Below are 18,113 nucleotides of genomic sequence, written 5' to 3'. Positions count from 1 at the left end.
GAGTAGCAATTACTAGAAAAACAGCAATTACCAGAGCAATTAAGGGGCCCCAATGAGTTTGAAATGCTGATTCCAAACCTGCAATCCGTTTATTTCTGCATGGTTTTGTTCTTATGCAATCGACAATTTTTTGTGCTGAAGTCTGATTTGCACGTAATAATTTTATTTATCCGTTTTTTTTGTATACATCATTTTCAACTATAGTAAACATGAGCTATTCGTGGCTGATTGATTTCCACATGGTGAAGTTTAGTAGCGGATCTAGGAAGGCACTTGTTTATGTGCCCCCTTACCTTCCTTCCAAATAGAGAAAATTATTGAAATTCTTTTGTGGTCATAAAAAATATTTACTGTACAACTGAACTTCAATTTTAAACCAAAACTTTTCACTAAAACTTCTATAGAATCCACTTTTGAACTTGGGCAGATAAAAATGTGCAAGACTTCATAACCCAAATTGTTGCCCCATGTGCATCACAAGTTATAAGTCAAGCCAAGCACTTTACATAATGGAGAGTTTGACGTTTGATGGTTTGTGACGTCACGAGCTTTTGCAGTTTTTGTGTTTCTTAAATTATTTTTTTTCATTTTTTGACAAATTTGTGCCAACCAGTGAGGATTAAACTCACGACTACTGGTTTACGAGACCAATGCTTTACCACTGGACTATAGCGGCGGCTGAAACTATTTTACAATAAACCAAAACATGACAGATCACAATTGCATCATCTTTCAGAGTTTACTTCACAGTGTAGATTCTAACGATCTGTTTAAGCCTGATGCTGCGAGTTAGTTGTGGCAATATCGAATTACACGAGCTTTCGGAACACAGTTCCCTAGTCATGTGCTATGAGAACATAACATCTTTCAGAGTAGCGGAGATGTAGCAATCGGCCGACACAAGATTGTGAACATAAATGAACAAGATTGTGTTATAAATACTCGCGTGATTTGAGTTGTGAATTGAGTTTTTAAATTGTGCATTATGAACACTAGAATTGTATGAGGAGTTTTGAGTACAGTACGTTGAAGTCGATTATAAGAGTTACAGGTGTTAGAATTTATTGTAAAAATGGAGAAGTTTTGCTGTTCAAAGTTATTTTGATTTTTTGTTGGAAGTGTTGAACCATCCGTTAAAGTCCGCAAGAACTTTCATTTATCAATCCAAAAGTAAAACTATTCGACATTAATTGACTGTTGAACGTTTGATATCCCAATAAACCACGTCATCAATCTTTCCATAGCCTATTCTCTTTACGTGGATAAAGAAGAAATGTGACAACTAACAAATAAGTAAAAGTATGTGATCTGGCAACAGTGATCGGTCAAACTTGTTCGTCATGCAACCTGACAATAGAAAGTTTTCGAAACAAAGCGCGATGCAGAAAACTTCAGTAAGTCGACCACTTCGCTCTTCGCTTTGAGATTGATTCTGTTCTGGTCTTGCGTTATTATGACTTAATTTTTATGTGCAGGAAAGCCCCAAGTATTTCTATTCTCGTGTACAGGGTGCAAGCGTCTGATTTGATTATTTGTGCGTGCTCATGATCAAATCAACGCTTTGTACTCTTCACCTTTGTTCCATTGTGCTTTCCTTTTACATGATATATTGATTTGCGGTATAGCTCAGTTCATACAGGCTATATAACCAGGGCTGCCATCGATTCGTACTCAAAAACAGCCATCTTAGTTGCCGAGGTGTTTCATGTTGGTCTTTAGTGCTGGTAGGCCTGAGATCGATTCCAGCTCGGATCACACCAAAGACTTTAAAAGCATTACCTCTTTTGTTCTTTTTTGCATAACACAGCGAAGATGACTCAAGTATTAATGTGATAACATAGTAAACCTGATATAAACTAACAATGGGCCCTGTTGCTAAAAGACCTCAGCAATTGTGGAGCGACAATACATAAAAAATATTTCTGATGATCCTCCTTTTGTGGTAAAACAGGCTGTAGACGTGTTAGAGAGCAATAACTATATTTGATGTAATTCCCTGTGCTTGAATTTTTGCTTGGCATTGAGCACCTTTTGTAATGTTAATAGTATTGAGAAATAATACAGAGTAACTTTAGCGGGTTTAACATACTTTTTTACACACAAAAAACATAACATAATTAAAATAAACTCAAACGTTTTCGATACGTACGTGTGTCCTTATTAGGAATTAAATCTGCAATATACATAAAATGAAAAATCGTAGGATAAATTTAACTTTGCACTATAACTGTAACAACACTCTGGACTGAAAAGCACAAACTGAACAAATGATACAGGAATGACTGCGAGTAAATTTTGCGGTAGGAAACCGATCACATGAGGTGTAGACTATAGGCATTGGACAAACAATTAGAACACACGCAAAAGGAACGATGAGCCACAGGCGAATAACTGCCGGTTGAGAGATAGATTGTTACGTTTGATTCTTGAGGCTTCCATGATCTTAGTCTGAAAATCAGATCTGCCTCGAGAAATGATATTAAATTGGTCGATCGAGACATTGTCAATGCACGTTTCACAAGAGGCGATGTGCTCTTTAATTGCACTTTTGAAATTGCACTATCACTTTTAAAATTGCACTGTCACTTGCACTGAAACGTGCACTGACAATGTCTCGATCGACCAATTTAAAATCATCTCTCAAGGCAGATCTGATTTTCAGACTAAGATCATGGAAGCCTCAAGAATCAAACGTAACAATCCATATATTCATAGATAGCCTACATATAGGCTAACATAAAAGATCTTGTACATGTACGTCTCAAACCATCACGATTTCACCGACATTTCCTTTTGTTGGTTTTGTTGCTGCATTTCATTTTCACAATATCATTTCTTTTGAGTTCCAACAAAGAAAAATAAATTACATTGAAAGAATGCTATTGCGGTAACAGTACATTGAGTGAATGGGCAATGTAATTGTGATGAAACAACATTTGCTTTCTCGTAAGCAGTAATATTGCGTGACAGTAGGCATTTTCGCCGGTCGCATAAAACATCTTCGCTGGCCGCACAAAACGCCGCGTCTTCGTCGGCAGCATACAACGTCCACGCTGGACGCATGAAACGTCCTCGATGGCCGCATAAAACGTCTTCGCTTGACGCACAAAACGTTCTCGCTGGCTGCACAAAGCGTCCTCGCTGGCCGCATAAACCGTCTTTGCCAGCCGCACAAAACGTCCTCACCGGCCGCATAAAATGTCCTTGCTGGACGCATAAAACGTCTTCGCCGGCCGTACAAAATATTCTCACCAGCCGCACAAAATGCCCACACCGGCCGCACAAAATGTCCTCGCTGGACGGATAAAACGTCTTTGCTGGCCGCACAAAAAGGCGCGTCTTCGCCGGCAGCATACAACGTCCTCGATGGCCGCATAAAAGTCTTCGCTTGCCGAATAAAACGTCCTCGCTAGCTGCACAAAACGCCCTCGCTGGCCACATAAACCGTCTTTGCCAGCCGCACAAAACGTCTTCACCGGCCGCATAAAATGTCCTCGCTGGACGCATAAAACGTCTTCGCCGGCCGCACAAAATGCCCACACCGGCCGCACAAAATGTCCTCGCTGGACGCATAAAACGGTTTGCCAGCCGCACAAAACATCCTCATCTGCCGCACAAAATGTCCTTGCTGGCCGCACAAAACGTCTTCGCCGGTCGCACAAAACGTCGTCGCCGGCGGCATAGAACGTCCTCACCGGTCGCACAAATGGTCCTCGCCGGCCTTATAAAAGTCCTCGCTGGCCGCATAAAACATCTTTGCTGGCCGCACAAAACCTCTTCGCCTGTCGCACAAAACGTCCTCGCTGGCCGCATAAAACGTCTTCGCTGGTCGCACAAAACGTCTTCGCCGGTCGCACAAAACGTCGTCGCTGGCGGCATAGAATGTCCTCGCCGGTCGCACAAAATGTCCTTGCCGGCGGCACAAAACGTCCTTGCCGGTCGCACAAAATGTCCTCGCCGGCGGCACAAAACGTCCTTGCCGGCCGCACAAAACGTCTTCGCCGGTGGCACAAATCGTCCTCACCGGTCGCACAAAACGTCCTCGCCTGCCAAGTGTTTGAGACTTTTGCCATCAACCAATTCAGATGTTTGATTGATTTAATTGTATGTTAATGCTTCGTTGCATTTAAGCTGCCTCAATTATAAGGTCATCGATGCTTTTATTTTGTGAATGTCCACTCAATTAATTTTCTTCAATTTTATAGTGATTGTGTTCACTCTCCAGCGTTGGTTAATCAAACAAAAAATGAAAAAAAATTGTTTTGAAGAAAGTGGAAGTTTAGGAACAGTCGAATTAGCTTCTTTATGTCTTGACTCTAACTCACACAGGAAACTACTGACTTTGGACGTAAAAATGTTTTCAAATTCACTGCACGTGAACTGACCTCTTCCAGATATTTTTAACTTTTGTTTCTGTGCAATGACGTCTATGACGTTACATAGTTTTATCTAAAGTAAATTGAGAAGGTTTAAGTTTGCTGCAAAAATGCATCGGAAGCATGATTTATATTGTAATGTGAAAGGTTGCGAGTAATAACCAATTGGCTTCACTCGCCTTGAAGTTATTATGTGAGGTGTCTAATTTTTAAAAGGAATAGCTTTATAGCACTGTACTAAATAACAACAAATTTGACCAAGTATTCGTTTGCAATCAAAATTGCGATAAATATGTAAATCATTTGGATGCGGTGACGTAACGTTGCCATATTTGTGACGTCGTGTTGTGACATCATTGTCGTGTTGGTAATTTTATTGTTACATCATTAAGTTAAAGTGCCCCTGACAGGTTGGACCCAAGTATAGTAACTTTTCTACGCATTTCCTAGCGCAGAATTATGCTTAGCGAACTTTTTAATCTTAACCTTGAAGCTCGACTGGTTAGGGCAAAATTTATACAAAACGACTGCTCCGCAGCGCCACCACGGGCGAAACTCCATATTTCACTGCTCTGGGACGACTTTGGTGGTGTTACGTCATCCTAAGTGGATGGGCGTCCTTAGCGACGGATGAAACAAATGCTTTCTAAATGCAATTGGTGGATCACAGTTTGGTCGGAGTTGGTACAAGCAGTTGCTTTTTTCAGAGATTTATTGTTTTTGCAGTTTAATAAAACTGTACTGGATACGTTCCTACAAAACCTAAAATATACTTGAAGTGAAAAATGAAGAAATCGTACGAATCATCATTCATCACTAGGCTATTCATAAATAAATAAAAGTTCTCTCTCTCTCATAATGTGCCTTTAGTTGGCCATTGAAATCCGGTGTAACGGCCATCTGGACTTGGAAAATTGTTTCGGATTCGCCAAACAATGCATGACGGCAGCACAATCCGATTGTTGCTTCCGAGAGCATCACCTTGTAGTATCCACTCCAATACATGCCTGTAAGAGACTAATTACCGATACTGCGTGCAAGGAAATAAAATCACTTCGTTTAGTGTGCATTCTATAGCGTTTAGGGTATTTTTAGCCTAATGTAGCTGTTACGGCCAATCTCTGTACAAATCAAACGTCATATCAAACCGTTCAGGTCTACTCAATCTTACGTCATGGAAATTCCTAAAACATGAGCAGAGATTGCACCATCGTTCGTAAGATCTGATGAAACATTGCATCACCACCTTTGAACACCTGTTGAGGATTTCTTCATAATAATTATCATTATTACGTCACAGAATGAAAGTTATGCGTTTGAGATATTGAAATCTATTCTCGTCATTTTAAAATTGTTGATTCAGCTGGACGAAATATCTGTCTTTATCTAAGTAGTTGTATCGTAGCGACAAGTTTTAGTGGTGTACGGTGTTGCATCCCATTTTCGATAGTCGCGGGCTAATTTCACAGGAATACACTTTTTGAATAGACGTTTCAAAAGAGTGTTTCTTTTTCGGTCAATACATACAGACGAACGGATCCGGGAATCTTACGTTACAATTTTCCCACGAAGAGATAATGGTTTACCGCTGTGACCATAAATAATAAAGACGTGGCTTGTTAGTTGGTAGGCTGCAGAAGCAAAGAATAATAAAGACGAAGTTGTTGGTTGGTAGGCTGCAGAAGCACATAAATAATAAACACGTGACTCTAGCTGGTGTTTGTACGGAAGCACAGGCAGCATAAATAATAAAGACGCGTTGTTGTCAGTTGGAACTTAAAAGCACAAAGAAATAATAAAAGAAGATCTTGTTGGTTGGTAGTCTATAGAAGCAAAAGAAAATTAAAGACTTTTCTTCTCAGTTGGTACTGAAGAACTTCAAGCTAAAAATTAAAGGCGTTTCTTTGATGGTTCTGAAGAAAAAATAACATTGACATTTATTGGCAAGAATGAAGATTGAAGACAATCCATCTGTGCTTGAAGATTCAAGTGAACGAATCCAAGCAAGTTTTGTGGAACTTTAGGACTTCATATACCCGTACAACTACGGTATTGTGCATTTAAATTCTTTTTGTAATTTTTACGGTCTTTGTAGTTAAGTTTTTTATAACTACTGTAATAATTTTGTGTGTTTGTGTAACTTAATTTTTTAATTGTTAAATTTAGCCCCAACATTTGATATGTCTACACTCGGTGGCGACAGGGACTCGACCGCCGTCGACTCGACTGAGTTTAAGCCTGATGATGTTCTTTGCGGTCGGGCAGGCCATTCTGGGGAGGGACCCAGTAACGATGAGGCTAAGTCAGTTCGAGAGGCCCGGCATCTTAGAAGGGATATTTTTACTCAAATTGGGGAACTTTCTGTAGCCCTAGGTTCTTTGGGTGATAAGCAAGAATTGTTAATTTTTAGATCTAAGTTATCTACTTTAGAAGAGGAATTACGGCATTTCCATGCTCTTTTGCGTAAAATTTTCAACTCTGCAATTTTGGCAGAACTTCGTGATAGGGTAGATCCCAAATTTAACTCGTTAAAAAATAACTTCGAACAAAACGTAAGTGAGTTCACAGATATGTTGAATGCTGACATACATCCTGAGGATAGCGCCTCAAATGTAAGCACTAGGATGTCTAAGAGCTCATCACGGATAGTTGCACAAATTAACCTGCAGCTAAGACGAGAGGAGCTCCAGATACAAGCTGAGGCCGAAGCAAGAGCTGCTGAGGCCATCGCGAGAGCTGAGGCTATACGAGCTGAGGCTGCCGCGAGAGCTGAGGCCGATGTGAGAGCTGCTGAGGCCGCCGCGAAAGCTGATGCTGTACGAGCAGAGGCCGCCGCGAGACCTGAGGCCGAAGCGAGAGCTGCTGAGGCCGCCGCGAAAGCCTAAGCGAGAGCTGCTGAGTTTGCACTCAAAGACGCTCAGTTGAGGGCTGAACAACGTAAAAAGGTAGTTTTAGCTGAATATCGATCAGAGGCGGGCTCCCGGCGTAGTTCTAAGAAGGGCTCTTCTAGCCATTCCAGAAGTGAACATCAATCACAGTTTAATTTACCTAATCTTTTCCAGACGCCTGTTCAATCCGTGAGTGGACCAGGGCAACCCACACGTTTTCAAGCTGTTTCAGGAGGTCTCGAGGCCGCGGCTAGGGGTCTTCCGAAGGCTGCAGAGCCAAGGCCTGCTAATTATAACCGAACTCCTCCCCCAGAGCGTACAGGTCACCGGGCCGCCATTAGCAGTAATGTTTGCCCCCTTCACAGTTTTCAGCGCGGCTAGGTTTTGATCGCCCAGCTACACGTAATTTGGGTGGTTGTGAGAGGCGTATCGCGTCTCCTGATTTTAACTTGTGTAAGGAGCGTGATCGGGCTGTGCATGTGACTGAGCCCCCTCAGCCCCTTAAGGGATATAGCTTGTCTTCTCCGGCTAAATCGAGTTCTCAACAGCAGAATTGCTTCTTTGAATACCAAAATAGTAGGACGTTTTTTGCTAAGGCGGCCTTGATTGGTTACGATGGTAATAATATGCCATTTGTCTTCTTTAAAAATCGTATTACGGCCTTGATGGCAGCTTCGCCCGTTAAAGGGGACTCGTTTGACTTTGTTACAAGCAGCTTGTGTTAGGACAGCTGCGCAAACGATTGCTAATCTGGTTTCTGACACTCCTGACTTGTCAGAGGAAGACAGGATAGAAATGTCATTAGCTCGCTTGTCTCAACGTTTTGGGGTTCGTAGAGGTCTCTTTGCCGAACCGCAAATTAGAAAGTATCGCTATGGTAGCAAATTGACTTCGATCTCTTCCAGTGATTTGAAAGAGTTTAAAGATGAATTGTCGCAGTGTTTGCTTTACGCGCAAGCTTATGGTCAGCGTGATAAATTAGAAGGACGTTTTGTTTTGGATTTGGCTAAGCGACTCCCGTTTGACGCTAAGCAGCGTTATCTTGACTTTTTTGGTGATCAGTATGGTGGCACTGATGAGCCTACCTTTCAGAGTTTGTTTAAATTTGTAGTACGGGAGGAAACGCGTAAGTCGACTGATTTTAACATTATGCTAATGGGCGATTCTGGTGAGTCGCAGCATTTTAAAAAGTTTGGCAAAGGAAAATTGCCTTCATGTCCGGTTAGGCAGACGTCGGTAAAACCCCATGATGATGTGATGTCAGGGAGTTCGCAGTACTCGACTGCTGTTGGCGCACCGCGCGGTAGTGAAGCCAGACGTAAAAACCTACCGGCATGCATTTGTTGTTCGTCACGTGGTCAAGTTGAATATCATTTTTCTCCAACTGTGGGCTAATTTTTGTACAACTTCGTTCAGCATGGTGTAGATGAACGAAGTTGTTTGTCTGTTCACAATAATTAAAGTTGTTTTAAAGAAAGTTGAAATTAAGAATAAACGAAGTAGCTTCTTCATGTCATGACTCTAACGCTCACAGGAAACTATTGACATTATGAACGAATGACGTCAATGACGTCCTTGCCCCATGACTATAACTCTCACAGGAAACTACTTACTTTGGACGTGAAAAGGTTTTCAAAATCACTGCACGTGAACTGACCTCTTCCAGATGTTTTTAACTTTATTTTCACTGCAATGACGTCTATGACGTTCCTTAGTTTTCTCTAAAGTAAATTGAGAAGGTTTAAGTTTGCTGCAAAAACGAACCAAAAGTAAACACTTTTTGTAATGTGTAATGTTACAAGCAATAAAAGCAATAAAGGAGATACATAAAATCCTTCATTTACCTCCCTTTATGTTTCAAGTGGAAGGATTCGAGAAAAAATTTGTATCCAAAAAGGTCAAGTATAAACGTATAAACGTCAAGTATAAACGATTAAAGTAAACTTTGTATCCAATGAGGTCAAGTATGAAATAATTCAATTAACTTTAATAGAAAATATCAAGACAAACCTGTTTAAATAAGTGAGTGATAAATTGTCTACGATAGCTTATCCTACAACAAGTGGGGTTTTGACTCCCTTATCGGTCTGCGAATGCGGCAAGGAGAAACAAACTGCTGACCATGTCGTTCTTGAATGTCTCATTTACAAGGCACCAAATGAAATGCATGGTATAGCAGCACTGGACGAAGCTACATTCACCTGGCTTTCCATCACCTGCACTGAAATTTGAGCAATCCTGTCTCATATAAGATAAGACAACTTGTCCTGTTTCGCTGCAATTGTTTGGACCTTCTATTCCAGGAATAACATTAGGTAGACCCTTCTTTCTGAATCCCTGCCATGAACGATCTATTTCCCATCTTCCTGTGTTTGTTTTACACAATGTCGTCACAATGCAATCGTGACATCATTCCAGGTTGCGTGGGAGCTTTTCAGCGTTTACATGAAAATATTTAGATAAATTAATTTCTCAAAAAACTTGTAAACTTTGCAATTATTACACATGACATTTTCTCTTCAAATATTTTTTGAAGATAATAATCTATCTTAAAATCAATCACTTTTTTTCCATTACCTTTCTACAGATGATCGAGGATTTCATTGTAGCCATGAATAATAAGCTGGCCCACACAACTAACGGCCATCTTCTACATCTCAATTCAGTTGATTGTTCAATTCAACTTTAGTTGTGTAGCGCCTGCGTGCTCTGCGTGCTCTGCGTACGTCTTTTCATAATTGGTTCTGGAATAAGTGTGGCCTTGCATGCTTATAATTGTTCTCTGCGTTTTTCAACTTCACCAAGTAATTTCAATAGTTTTCAAGGCGAGCAGTTCGCTCAAAATGTAGAAACTCTCATCATGGGCTCCAGTTTCAAAGTTGATTTTAATCAGTTTGCACCACGTCGCTGCCTTAATGTGGTCAGACTGTTCTTACCCACTTTTGTTCCGATGTATCAAGTTGGCTTATGTTATCGCAATAAACTACTACGAAGAATATAGACGCCGTTCTCTGGTCATCCCCACCACTATCGTGCTCAGGATGTTGCTGCACTACTGCAGCTGTGTATGGGCGTCTTATCCTTAAATAATGCCGCTTCAGTTGAATTATAGAAATCAATTAACAAAGGGAGCAGAAGATCTGTGTGTCTTGGAGAATGAAATCAAAGACTAGATTCTCGGTGTCTTATCTTCAATTGTCTCGCCTGATATAAGCAATAGATTCTCCGCACAAACAACGACGGCCGAACATTTTAGAAAATATTTTTTTTGATATCATCAGTACCTGATGCAGTGCGCATGATAGACAGTCAAAGCACGATTTATTCTTTGCAATGCTAGTTGAAAAAAAAAAAATATTTGCAGATACTTGCATGAAGCTGTTAGCTCATAAATACCTCTGACCAGGTCTCGCTTAGGTATGAAAGGAATTAAAAATCATTTGAAATTATGTATCTATTTCATTTCTGTATTAATTTTGAATTATGCAATTCAATGTTATTAAGTTGTTATCGATTGTCTGTCTATGGTTTTTAAAAAGTACCTCTCTACCAAAGCTATACTATACTTTTGTCTGGTTTGTAAAAGTGTTAACCAGTTAGGCTCAACATATACAACTAATGCAAGTATAATTTTAATAAAATTTTATCAAGATAATTGACCTATAATTTTGCGATTAGTTTCTGTTTTGTAGACAGTTTTGAGTTTTTTTACCGCCACCACTTTGGGCAAGAGACAATAATCTCTGTGTTAGATAGATACCAAAAATAAGTACTTGAAAACACAGCAGAAAGTTGTAATTGAAGTCTCTGAGTTTTCTTGTATGCATACGTCAGATCAATGGATTTATTTTGTCTGTTCGAACACCATGTAACTGCAAGTAACAAGGTTACGATAACGCAAGAACAGATGAAATAAACGCTAAGCAGCAAGAGCACAGCTAAAAAAATATACAAGTTGGCCTTGATTTTATGAGTTATTTTAAATATTACCGAGAGATTCAATCGAATTGAGACAAGCAAGGTTGGAGGAAACAACGGAAAAACTTTTATTCATGGCACATACTTTTAATGTTAGACTACATACATACTGTAATCTATTGCAGTATAATTCACCTTGCAAACTCAGCTGAAGCTTGGTGCATGTAGGCTATTTACGTGTGTGAACAACATTCTCACAAATTGAAAAACAATTTGTTAAAACTTAAGAGCAAAATGGTAGATACTAAACTCATGTTCAGCAAACAAGCATTTTGAAAACTAAACTATCTTCATCTTCAATGTAATAAAAATTTTCAGTGTCTATAAAACATTTATAGCACTGAAGATGAAGACAGTTTAGTTTTTGAAACGTTTGTTTACTGAACATGAGTTTAGTTTTTACCTTTTTGGCTAATTGTCTTTTGATTATTTTGTGGAAATGTTTCAAAAAGAAACTCAAAGTCCACTTGCTCAAACGATACAGCAATTAGGTTTGGAAGCTAATGTTGTTGATTACACTGGTTTACAAAAAAAAAAAAAAAATTCTGCGGTTTGAACTTTGACAACTGATTTTAGGTAATTTTGGAGTGGAGTGCTGAATCCGAATCTGAACACAGATTTTTACTGTCATATCAAATTTTTGAGATATGATAACAAAAATATTATATTTTTGCCAAAAGTGAAAGATTTGGCGTTGCGTTTGCTGTAGGTTACTACCAACATATGCAGTGCAATAGTGAAAGGTGAGTGTTAAACAGGCCAAAACAGCTTAAATAAGGTTACTGAACAAGCATTGCCATAAGCCTGCTTAAATCTTTGTGGTTTCATGCAAAACATTGACGTGGGAGGGAGTCAGTTATACTTTTAGCCTCCCTTTTAGCTTGCTATTACGGCATGGTTAACCCTTTGAAGATTGGAGGGGGCTGTCAATTCAACTTTTTGTATCAACAGTTGTATCTCTAAAACCACTGAGGCTGCGACTATGAGATTTCTTGACTTTTCCTAACTTTCATTCACCTCTATTGAGCTGAAATGTTGAGCGGATAAAGGTTATAAATTGAGAGATATAAGGCATTTCTCAGCACATCCTCTGAAATATTTCATATTCTATTGTTCAAAATTTTCCCACCAGCTGGATGAAAGTAATTAATTTGGCCTCGTTAATCAAATGATTTAGATTGAGATTAAGCAAAAAAAAATTTAATCACAACATTGTAATACATGTTATTCATTACTCTACCAAAAAATTCCAAATAATCCAAACGTCATAAGTCACCTCAAACATTTCAACGTATATGAGCAGTTTTATAATTCACAAAGTTTTAATTTTCGGATATGCTCAGCGTGAATAATTTTACAAAGTGAATCCCAAATTTTGAAACCATGCCTTAAAAAATAACAGAGATATCACTCCTAAAGCATAAGAAGAATTGACAGCCCCCCCCCCCCCCTAAACTGGGCAAGACACCAGGAGCCCAACCTTGTAAGGGTTAATTGGTATCACAATTGTAGTTTGTGGGTGTATTTCATCTACTTAAGCACCACATGGCCTGGATTTCTGGATATAGCACAATGTGTATGTGTAATAAACGCAACGTTAAATTTTCAACTTTTGACAAAAGTAACTATTTGTTACTCTACATTACTTTAAATCAGTTTTCAAAGTTCATACCGCAAAAATCGTATAGACCAGTGTTATTTATTTTGTGTTTTTGTTGCTTATTTAACTTTGTTTTTGCATAATGGTGGCAGCTAACTTCGGTGACCATGTGGTCTTCGCTGTCACTCTAGTACGAGGACCACATTCATCTATTTATATATCTGGTTTTGTGATTATAATTTACTTGTTGTCGCATTGAACATGCAAAATATGTTTCTGTTGGGATTACAAATTATCTGCTTTGTTGCCAACCACGATAAGATTGCAGAATATTAACTGTTGCAGAATATTACTATTTATTGAAAGTGTTTTCAAACACAGCATTTTTGAGCAGTGCCGAACCAGTGCCCTCGCGAACTTTGCATAGACGTTGTGGCCACTGAGACAAGCACTTGATCCAAAGCAAACCAACGTAAAACGATATGGATATGATCTGGATCTTTGTGCTTGCTTCCAGAAAGCTACAGGGCTTATAATAACGAAGGATAATAACAATTGAAATTTATTAATTTTAATTTGATTTCCATATTAGTTTACTAAATCTATTTGTTTGATCCTCACTCTTTGAGAGGGTTTATAAGCGTCCAGTCTGGAAGAACATTTTCAAACGAATTCCAAAATACTGTACAAACTATCTAGGTTAAGGCGATTGGTTTTCAAGTTAATTAATTTGGTAGATTATTATGTTTCTTTTACAGAGATAAAGCTTGCGTTTACTTAAATTCATATCTCTCTTTCCACGGAGTTGGTGGTCCATCGAATTGTACAAAAACAATTACATTTTTAGCAATTCCTTATTCTTTCCGAAAAACAAGTTTAAATAATTGCTGTCAGTTTTTAGACGAGAAAGTGGGCTTGCAAGGGCCTGACTCATAAAGGAGACGCCAAAATATCTGTAGTTTGTTGCTTCAGTGACGCTATTTTTAACTTTTACTGCTGTAAAAAACAATTTTATGCTATCTTGTGGGCTGAAAATTAATCGGCGTTTTATATCATCCATCTAAACGTTGGCATAGCATGGCCAACGTTAATTCAACGTTTAAATGTCATTTGTCTGTATGTGACTATAAATGCTGGCTAAGTGCGTTATCTCTTCGAAGCCTTTCGCCGCATCTTGTAAAATGTTGTATCAACGTTAGCGAACAATTGTTATCCGCTTGCTTGCTTCAACCAAGGCATATTATTTAAATTCATTTTTTCTTCTCGTTGTGTTTAAATAAAGCACCTTCTCTGTGTTTTGCCATATCAGCATCATAGCTAGCAAAGCAAACGTTTGTTTACTTGTGAAAGCATAGACCAGAAATTAACTTGAGTTTTATATTAGCTGCATTTTGTAAAACGAGCTGTTTAATCTAATTCTTAAGTATAAATTGAAAAACTACATGTTAAATATTTCTTGATCATTTACTAATTGTAAATTTTGTATTCTTTTTGAATAAGATGCACTAGTAGAATCAATTGCTGTATAACAGTTTCGACTTAATCATCATTTGGATTATTATTTGTACGGATTTATCACTTCAAGCCCTGCTGCCTCCTCGGTGAGTCGACTAAACTATTTCCACCAGCTCTATTTAGGATTGAAGTACAGTATTTCTGCGCACTAAGTTTGTTAAACAAACTTGCGACTTCTGACCTTGTGACCATACGACCTGCAAACTTGCAACCTTTCCGCCACAATAAACTAACAGAACTCAAAACCGTGTTCAGATTCAATCTACTTGGCTTATTTCTCTGTCTGTTGGAGGTCGCAAAACCGTATTAACTAAGCGACGCATATAATAATCCAATCCACTGTTTGGCGCCAGTGAGAAAGATATTCTTTAACATAGAATTTGCGCCAAAATTCTACAGCCTATGTCTGGAAACAATTAAACTTATACACAACATTCGAAGAAAGAGCAAAAGTGGTTGGCGAATTCCGTTAAAAATATTGGTGCACGTTAAATGTTTTATATAGAGGAAGAATGGCACATGAATTTTTTTTTTATAAGTTTAGCTAGATTTTTTTTAAAAACATGTTGAATCTTTTCCTAAAAAAGGTATAATAAAGTAAAATAACTAAAATCTACTTCTTCAGCCATGTCTTTTGGTTCATCATCCATAAACGTGTTTAAAACTTTTTTGAAAAAATGTAAAGGATACAATTTAAGTAAAACATGTTTTTCAATTTCATGATTTCTTTCTGAAACAACTGATCATCAGAACACACCAAACGAGCACGAGATAACAGACACATAATTAAACCAGATTTCCATTTGCTAGGGCATAGAGCGTTATAATTTAAAAGCAAGCCAGTATTGGTAGGTTTTCGCCAAATTCAGGAGTCAAAAATTGTGTTTAATTTCAATTTCGACATTTGAAAAAGCGATGGCATCATTGGATTTTTCAAGTGTAAATTCGATATTTTTATGTTGCAAGTTTAAGAGGTTTAAAATTTTGAGCACGATTCATCATCATCAAAAATGGCAAAAATATTGTCGACATAACGCAAATACAGTTTGGGATAAAAATCACAATAGAATTCAAATATTTTAGTTTCGACGTGTGCCAAGAAAACATTTCAGTGTTTGGCCCAATGGGGGACCCACTGTGACGCCATCTATTTGTTGAAACAAGCTATCGTTGAACAAGAACATGTCTTCTGTGGCTAAATGTAGCAATTTTATGAAGTATTGTTTCGCAATGGGCGGTCGATTAGGTTGGTTTTCATTACAAATATGGTCAGCAATTACAGTACTGTAATAGTTTCTTTCAGAGGCACGTTATTAAACAAAGACACGACGTCAAAACTCATCATGCGACTATTGGGTGGACACTTAACATCTTTTAATCTTTCCATCAATAGATTAGTTGAAATAAGCTTATGAATTATGTAGTTGCTTATGAATTATGTATGTTTAATTGTGTAGTCATTAGGTGTGTATAGATTTATGATTTTGTTTAAAAATTTATCCAGTTTGTTTTCAGGAATGCCAATCATGGAAAGGACTGGTCTCGCGCAATTGCCTGGCTTCTGCACTTTTATTAATCCATAGAAATTGCCAAGACAGCTCCCGGTTGGAATAAGAGATTTTACCACATCTTGATCAAGTTTTTTTTAGATACTTTCGAATGTAGTTATGAACTGAATTCTCTTTAAAAATAGTAGGGTGCACTTTTTCATGTTTTTTTTTATAGTCTTCAGATTAAAGTGCAACTGCACGATCGAATTAACATTGGCTAGAATCCATTGCCAAGACATCCGTTACGGGTTGAAAAACTCACTTCCTTACAATTGAGGCCCACAGCCAAGAAAACGACCTGTTTCCCACGCTCTCTAGCGTTTCTCTCTCACGCTACCTGGATGTGGCAAACTCATCTACGCCACCTAGTGATATGACGCCACTTCTAGTCGAACTTAGTGGAGACTAAACTAGACGAGATAGGCTTGGTTGCGAGTGAATGCGCAAATTTATAGGCCAAGGCATCTATAATGAAAACGCATCTTTCAGCCAGCATATTATACAAATTTAGTTGTTGATGCCTGTGTGCCAGGAGTGGTCTGCGATGCCCATCGCCGAAGGCTAGTTTCCTAGATTGGAATAGGCAAGCTTGGTTATATCGAAAAGATTTTGTATTGTACAATAATGAGCTGGTAACCCTTCAACCAATAACGCTTCAACATGTCTAAGCAACACAGTAAGCCTATTGTTTTGCAAGATGGTGATCTGTGTTAATTAGACTATAGCTGTGGTACCGGTATTACATAACTTCTTAATCGTTCTGAACAGATGGCACATTCTATATTCATAAAATTTAAAACAAGTAGGCCTAAAAACGTTAAATAGGATATGCACTATGCAGCCTACAGCTTCTATTGTGTAACTACAAACCTTCTGTATTGTCCGCTTTTGCATTCGATGATCTCTATGCAGCTTAGAAGCAGAAGCATCAGAGGTAGTAGAAGCAGCCTACATTTTATGGTGGGAACAGCAGATTTCTTCATAATGTAACGTTTGCAAAATTCCATATTAACTTCAAGATAATTTTTAAAATCCTGCTCAAGAAAGTGATTTGAGCAAATAACACTGCTAGGGAAAGGTCCATTCCATTTACGGACATGATAAGAAAACTTGCACCACTTAATTTGCAAACATTGATCGTTAGGAAAGGCAAAAAATGTCACCGTGGCACCAGAAACAGATTTTGTGTGACAGGTAGAGCAAATTACCACCATTTTAAATGTTTGGCTCAGAAGTACAATAATCTAAGAAACGAACTTGCTAGAGAAATGTTTTGTTTTAAAAGTTCATTTTTCCAAGAGATACATTTGAACGAAAGACTTGAAACTTACAAGAATGTCACATAACATTGGTTAAGACGTACCGCACCTTGCATGCTTTCCTTATGGGCCTATGACACCTAGCTTTGGTCGGTCCCTTAACCAACAATATCAATGGATAAGACAACAGATCTGGTTTATTATGTCAAACTCGAGATTGCAAAGAGCCTATACTACTTGCCTTCACATAAAAAGCACGTGTAACAAGATCGAAGCAGCGAAAAAAACCTCCTTCCTCTAGGACGAAGACAACGAAAGAATTTGCAAAACCGATAGTCGCTTCGAGGTCTGCCTAGAAGTGACGTCACAATCCAATGTGTTGCGTATACAATCTGCCATTGCAGGAGCGTGGCCAAAAATATAAGCTCATGGAAAGCCATGTTTGATCATTTTGATTGAGATAAATATAACCTTAAAATCTAAGGGAGAGGTTGGTATTTATAGATTGAAACATCCTCTTTCAGATAAAGTGAAGTCAAAGTCATCGTGCAGTTGCACTTTAAGATCATGGAAGCCTTAAGAATCAAACGTAATATCCGTCTCTAAACCGGCAGTTATACGCCTGTGGCTCACCGTTCTTTTTTGTGTGTTTTGATTGTTTGTCACATGCCTGTACTTTACAGCTCATGTGATTTGTTTCCCACCGTATAATTTATTCGTAATCATTGTTGTGTCACTTGTTCAGTTTACGATTTTCAGTCCGGAGTGTCGTTACAGTTATAGTGCATAGTCAGATTTATTTTTAAATTTTTATGTTATGTATATTGCAGAATCAACCCTTTGCTTTTCAACCTTTTTTCGCAAGTTAATTGCTCAAGGTGGGGTCGTTTTGGGACCAAATTCAACCAGCTGTTACGTGTGATCTAATGGTTCTTTTTGAGCAGAAT

The sequence above is a fragment of the Aplidium turbinatum genome, chromosome 1 (assembly GCF_918807975.1).
Source record: "Aplidium turbinatum chromosome 1, kaAplTurb1.1, whole genome shotgun sequence".
Classification (NCBI taxonomy): domain Eukaryota; kingdom Metazoa; phylum Chordata; class Ascidiacea; order Aplousobranchia; family Polyclinidae; genus Aplidium; species Aplidium turbinatum.
Note: the sequence above shows the minus strand (reverse complement) of the source record.